The 7,710-nt window shown below is 40.6% G+C and overlaps 1 protein-coding gene across 1 annotated transcript in view; it reads left to right on the top strand.

Moving 5' to 3' along the window:
- The window catches only part of LOC112071055 (cotranscriptional regulator ARB2A homolog), a 40,999-nt gene that overhangs the window by 14,546 nt on the left and 18,743 nt on the right, over positions 1 to 7,710 (top strand). The gene's annotated exons all lie outside the window — the stretch shown is intronic.

The raw sequence follows: 7,710 nt of genomic DNA, 5'->3' as shown, positions 1-7,710 counted from the left end.
CCGCTCCATGGCAGGGGGTGGGGATCCTTCCATGGCAGGGGTGCGTGGCATCCGTTCCTTGGCAGGGAGTGGTGATCCGTCCATGGCAGGGAATGGTGATCCGTCCTTGCAGGGGGTGGTGGATCCTTCCATGCAGGGAGTGGGATCGCTCCTGGCAGAGGGTGGTGCGATCCGTCCTTGGCAGGGGGTGGTGGATCCGTCCTTGGCAGGGAGTGGTGGATCCGTCCTTGGCAGGGGTGGTGGATCCGTCCTTGGCAGGGGGTGGTGGATCCTTCCATGGCAGGGGGTGGGGATCCGTCCTTGGCAGGGGGGGTGGATCCGGTCCTTGGCAGGGGTAGGGGGTGGTGGATCCGTCCTTGGCAGGGGGTGGTGGATCCTTCCATGGCAGGGAGTGGTGGATCCTTCCTTGGCAGGGGGTGGTGGATCCTTCCATGGCAGGGGGTGGTGGATCCTTCCATACTTTCTGTTGAAGCTTGCATCTACAGTTGAAGTCAGAAGTTTACATACACTTAGGTTGGAGTCATTAAATCTAGTTTTTCAACCACTCCACAAATTTCGTGTTAACAAACTATAGTTTTGGCAAGTCGGTTAGGACATATACTTTGTGCATGACACAAGTCATTTTTCCAACAATTGTTTACAGACAGATTATTTCACTTATAATTCACTGTATCACAATTCCAGTGGGTCAGAAGTTTACATACACTAAGTTGACTGTGCCTTTAAACAGCTTGGAAAATTCCAGAATATGATGTAATGGCTTTGGAAGCTTCTGATAGGCTAATTGACATAATTTGAGTCAATTGGAGGTGTACCTGTGGATGTATTTCAAGGCCTTTCTTCAAACTCTTGCTTGACATCATGGGGAAATCAAAAGAAATCAGCCAAGACCTCAGAAAAATAATTGTAGACCTCCATAAGTCTGTTTCATCCTTGGGAGCAATTTCCAAACGCCTGAAGGTACCACGTTCATCTGTACAAACAATAGTACACAAGTATAAACACCATGGGACCACACAGCAGTCATACCGCTCAGGAATGAGTCACGTTCTGTATCCTAGATATGAACGTACTTTGGTGTGAAAAGTGCAAATCAATCCCAGAACAACAGCAAAGGACCTTGTGAAGATGCTGGAGGAAACAGGTACCAAAGTATCTATATCCACAGTAAAACCAGTCCTATATCGACATAACCTGAAAGGCCGCTCAGCAAGGACGAAGCCACTGCTCCAAAACCGCCATAAAAAAGCCAGACTATGGTTTGTAACTGCACATGGGGACAAAGATTGTACTTTTTGGAGAAATGTCCTCTGGTCTGATGAAACAAAAATAGAACTGTTTGGCCATAATGACCATCGTTATGTTTGGAGGAAAAAGGGGGATGCTTGCAAGCTGAAGAACACCATCGCAACTGAGACTGAGGAGCTGGCCGTTTACAATGGGCACCTTTTCATCCAAGCTACTCAATACTGCCCCTGCAGCCATAAGAAGTTAAGTACAACAAAGTCAAGGTATTGGAGTGGCCATCACAGAGCCCTGACCTCAATCCTATAGAAAATGTGTGGGTAGAACTGAAAAAGTGTGTGCGAGCAAGGAGGCCTAGAAACCTGACTCAGTTACACCAGCTCTGTCAAGAGGAATGGGCCAAAATTCACCCAACTTATTGTGGGAAGCTTGTGAAAGTCTACCCAAAACATTTGACCCAAGTTAAACAATTTAAAGGCAATGCTACCAAATACTAATTGAGTGTATATAAACTTCTAACCCACTGGGAATGTGATGAAAAAAATAAAAGCTTAAATATATCCTTCTCTCTACTATTATTCTGACATTTCACATTCTTAAAATAAAGTGGTGATCCTAACTGACCTAAAACAGGACATTTTCACTAGGATTAAATGTCAGGAATTGTGAAAAACTGAGTTTAAATGTATTTGGCTAAGGTGTATGTAAACTTCCGACTTCAACTGTATGCATGCATCAAAATATGTAGGAATGGAGTATGTATCTGAGAAGTGCCCTCCGTGCTGTTTTACATACTTTGATTTGGACTCATAACCTGACCCTCCCGTGCTCAAATTTGCATGCTCTGAGGACGGTAGAATGCATATTGAGATAAACCCTCAGTGTCAACCCATGCAGTATGCATGGGCTAATCACACGCCAATGTTTAAATATGTTGTAATCTTTTGTTAGTTTGCATCCCCGCTATTTTGCTTTTAATTTTTCCGCTCATTCTTTGAAGTTCAAAGAGAAAGATGGACTCTTTGATGGGATTACTGTGTGTTTTTCACTTCTAATCCAGGAACGTCCTTAGAGAACTAGCCTTATGTCCTCCCTGTCTTTAGCTGACGGAGGTATCCAGCATCTGAAACGCTGGATGCAAACATTTAGTAGTGCAGAACAGAGGCGTTTGAACTTCTTGAACTCAGACATCAGACCCAGATGTTTAGAGAAGGAACGCTCATCAAGGAGCCAGCATGCTAATGAGATTTGGTGGTTAAAAGAGACGGCATCTCATTCCAACATGTAATAGGCTATGTCACTGGTGACGCTAGCTGTGATAACGAGACATAACGAGAGAGGGGTGTGGCTAAAGTTGGCTTGGACTCCTGTCTGTCTCTATGTCTGAATGTCTGTCCATCCAGCTGTCTTGAGGCCAGGTTAATTCACAGGGCCAGGCGATGATTGTCACTCTCATTAAATGACACAGAAACTCTGTCTGGGCAGATGGAATAGAATAGTCATAGTTAATCTGGCTACTCAGACTATATGCATCATTATTTTGTTCTTTTTTTGTTGTTGCACTGACTCTCTTGCACAGGCTCGATGTACACTGACTGGACTCACACACACTACACAGACTCAAATGCTACACTGACACTCCAAAACCCACGTAAACACACACACACAGTACACAGATCGCCACACACACACACATTCCTTCACACTCTTCACATACCATGCTGCTACTCTCTGTTTATTATCTATGCATAGTCACTTTTATCTCTACCTACATGTACATATTACCTCAATTACCTCGACTAACCTGTACCCCCACACATTGACTCTGTACCGGTACCCCTTGTATATAGCCTCCACATTGACTCTGTACCGGTACCCCTTGTATATAGCCTCCACATTGACTCTGTACCGGTACCCCTTGTATATAGTCTCCACATTGACTCTGTACCGGTGCCCCTTGTATATAGCCCCTCTATTGTTATTTGAATGTCTTTCATTATTTGTTATTTTTATCTCTTTCTTTTGTTTTAGTTATTTTCTTAAAACTGCTGGTGATTAATTAAGGGCTTGTAAGTAAGCATTTCACTGGTGTGTAACACTAACCTACCCTCATATCATAAACTACAATACAGACATGTCTACCATTAACCTACCCCTGCAATATACAACTACCCTATCAATAACTGAACTCCCCTCATATGCATAACACTAATACCCTCATATCACATCATAACACCCCATTCATAACACCTACCCTCATAATCATAACACTACACCTACCCCTCAATATCATAACACTACATACAGACATGTCTACCACTAACCTACCTGCGTATCATAACACTACCATACAGACATGTTCTAACACTAAACCTACCCTCATATCATAACACTCAATACAGACCATGTCTACCCACTAACCTACCCCTGCATATCATAACACTTACAACAGACATGTCTACCATAACCTACCCTCATATCATAACACTAACCTAACCTCTCATATCATACACTACATACAGACATGTCTACCACTAACCTACCCTAATATTCATTAACACTACATACAGACATGTCTAACACTAACCTACCCTCATATCAAACACTAACCTACCTCATATCATCAACACTACATACAGACATGTCTACCACTAACCTACCTTCATATTCATAACCAACTAACCCTACCCTCATATTGAGACACTACATACGAGACATGCTACCACTACCTAACCCCTTCATATCATAACACTAACCTACCTCATAATCTAACACTAACCTACCCTCATATCCATAACACTAACCTACCCTCATATTCATAACACGTAAGCCTACACTCTTTCTCAAACAACTACATACAGACATGTCTCCACTAACCTACCCTCATATCATAACACTAACCTACCCTCATATCATAACACTAAAATGCAGACATGTCTACCCACAACCCTACCCTCATATCATAACACTACCTACAGCTCATATCATGAACAACTACATACGACATGTTCTACCACAACCTACCTGCATATCATAACACTAACCTACCCTTCAATACTCATACACTAACCTACCCTCATATTCATACACCGAACCTACCCTCATATCATAACACTAACCTACCCCTCACCCTGATCATAACCATACATTAAGACATGTCTACCACTAACCTACCTAAATATCATAACACTACATACAGACATGTCTAACACTAACCCTACCCTCATATCATCACACTAAACCTTACCCTTCATATCATAACACCTACCACTACCCTCATTATCATAACACTAACCTACCCCTCATGATCATTAACACTACATACAGACATGTCTACCACTAACCTACCCTCATATCATTAACACTAACCTACCCGCTCATATCATAACCACTAACCTACCCTATATTCATAACACTACACTACAAACATGTCTACCACTAAACCTACCCTCATATCATAACACTAAACGCTACCCTAATATCATACACTAACTACCTCATTATCATAACACTAAGCATACAAACATGTCTACCACTAACCTACCTCCACTATCATAACACTAACCTACACTCATATCATAACATACATATACAGACATGTCTTAACCCACTAACCTACCCTCATATCATAACACTAACAACTACCCTCATATCATAACACTACATACAAACATTCTACCACTAACCTACCCTAATATCATAACGACTAACCTAACCCTCATATCATAACACGAACCTTACCCTCATATCATAACACTACATACAAACATGTCTACCACTAACCTACCCCTAATATCATAACACTTAACCTACCCCTCAGTATCATAACACTACATTACAGACATGTCTACGCATTAACCTACCCTCATATCATAAACACTAACCTACCTCTATCATAACACTAACCTACCCCTCCATATCACAACACTTAACCTACCCATCATATCATAACACTAACCTCCCTCATTCATAACACTAACCTACCCTCATGATCATAACACTACATACGACATGTCTACCACTAACCTACCCTCGTATCATAACACTACATAACAGACATGTCTAACATAACTTACCCTCATATCATAACACTAAATACAGACATGTCGACCACTAACCTAGCCTCATATTCATAACACTAACCTACCCTCATATCATACCACTAACCTACCCTCATATCATAAATAACCACCGTATACATCCTAACCTACTCATATCATACACACTACTACAACTAACCCCATATCATACCACCCTATCATATCATAACATACACACTTCTACTACTCCTCACATAAAACACTACATCAGAATGTCAACACTCCTCCCATATCAATACCAACTTCTACACTACCTACCCTCATACATACTACCACCTCAACATAACATAACCTACCCTCACATCACAGTACACTGACTCTAATTCAAACACTAACCTACCCTCATATCAATAACATACATTACAGACATGTCTACATCCACCTATACCACTAACCTACCCTCATATCCATAACACTAACTACCAGGTACCCATGTCTAACCCTCACAACTAACCTACCCTTGTAACCCACTTTACATACATGTTACCATTATCAAATAACACTAACGCTACCCTCAATCATAACACTATAACCTACCCTTATATCATAACACTAATACAAACATGTCTACCACTAACCTACCCTAACTATCATAACACTAACCTACCCTTCCATATCTACATACAGACAACATTTACCATTCAGACCATTCTATCACACACTAACCTACCCTCATTATCATAACACTAACCTACCCCTCAAATCATAACACTAACCTACCCCTCAATATCGTAACACTACCATACAGGACATGTCTACGCACTAACCACCCTTCAAAAACACAACAAAAAAAAAAAAAAAAAACCTAATCATAAAAGAAAAAATAAAAAAACCCCATAATAACATAAAAAAAAAAAAAAAAAACATACAAACATCACCATAACACAAAAAAAAAAAAAAAACTAAATACAAAAAAAACCATATCAACACACATACAGAAAAAAAAAAAAAAAACATGTCTACCACAAAAAATACCAAAAAACAAAAAAAAAAAAACTAACCACTATATATAACCTACCTCATGTACCTCATAATACACTGACCATAACTAAAGACATTAAACTACGAATTCTAACACTAACCTACGCCTCATCATAACACACAATACGACATGTCTACCATAACTAAACCTAGCTCATATCATTAACACTAACCTACCTCATATCAATAACACTTAACCTACCTTATATCATAACACACATACAAACATGTCTACCACTAACTACCTAAATATCATAACACTACCTAACCCTTAATCATAACACTAACATACAGAACAAATGTTCTACCACTAACCTACCCTCATATCATAACACTAAACCTACCCTCATATCATAACACTAACCTAACCTCCATATCATAACAATACATACAGACATGTCTACCACTAACCTACCCCCTCATATGCATACCACTAACCTACACTCATATCATAACACTACCTAATCTCATATCATAACACTAAACCTACCCTCATATCATAACACTAACCTACCCTCAATATCATAACACCTAAACTACCCTCAATCATAACACTACAATACAGAACATGTCTACCACTAACCTACCGCTCATATCATAACACTAACCTAACCTCATATCATACAATTACATACAGACATGTCTACCACTAACCTACCCTCCTATCAATCAACACTAAACCTAACTCATTCATAGCACTACATACAGACTGTCTACCACTAACCTAACCCTCATATCATAACAACTAACCTACCCTCATATCCTAACACTTACATACACATGTCTACCCACTGAACCTACCGCTCATATCATAACGCTACACCTACCTCATATTTATACACTAACCTAGTGAGACTCATACAGTTGAATTTGTAAAATGGTTTTATTTACCAGATCCATTGAATGATGATGATGATGATGTGATGATATGAAGGTGGTTTGGCTGGAAGGGCTATAGTTGTTTGTTGCTGTTGTGGTGGTTTGGTTGGTGCCGCTGAAAACAATGGACAAGTTGGAAAATGTTTTAGCAAGGTGAGGAGAGGGAGAGATGGAGAGATGAGGAGGGAGAGAGAGAGAGATGGAGGCAAAAGAGGAGAGAGAGGAGGTAGAGAGTCATAGGGAGGGAGGGAGGGAGGGAGGGAGGGAGGAGGGAGGAGGGAGGGAGGGAGGGAGGGAGGGAGGGAGGGAGGGAGGGAGGGAGAAACAGAGAGATAGACGAAACAGAGAGTGATGTAGAGAGATAGATATTGTTGTAACTTTCCTCTCTAGACAGAGAGAGAGGGTTGTTTATCTTGTTCCTGTTGTGTTAGTTGTCCTTCATCCAATCAAATCAAATGCTATTTGTCACATCGCAGAATACAACAACAAGTGTAGACTTTAGTGA

Source organism: Salvelinus sp. IW2-2015, unplaced genomic scaffold, assembly GCF_002910315.2.
Source record: "Salvelinus sp. IW2-2015 unplaced genomic scaffold, ASM291031v2 Un_scaffold1503, whole genome shotgun sequence".
Lineage (NCBI taxonomy): Eukaryota > Metazoa > Chordata > Actinopteri > Salmoniformes > Salmonidae > Salvelinus > Salvelinus sp. IW2-2015.
The sequence above is the reverse complement of the archived record's forward strand: the minus strand, read 5'-3'. Positions and strand labels throughout refer to the sequence as shown.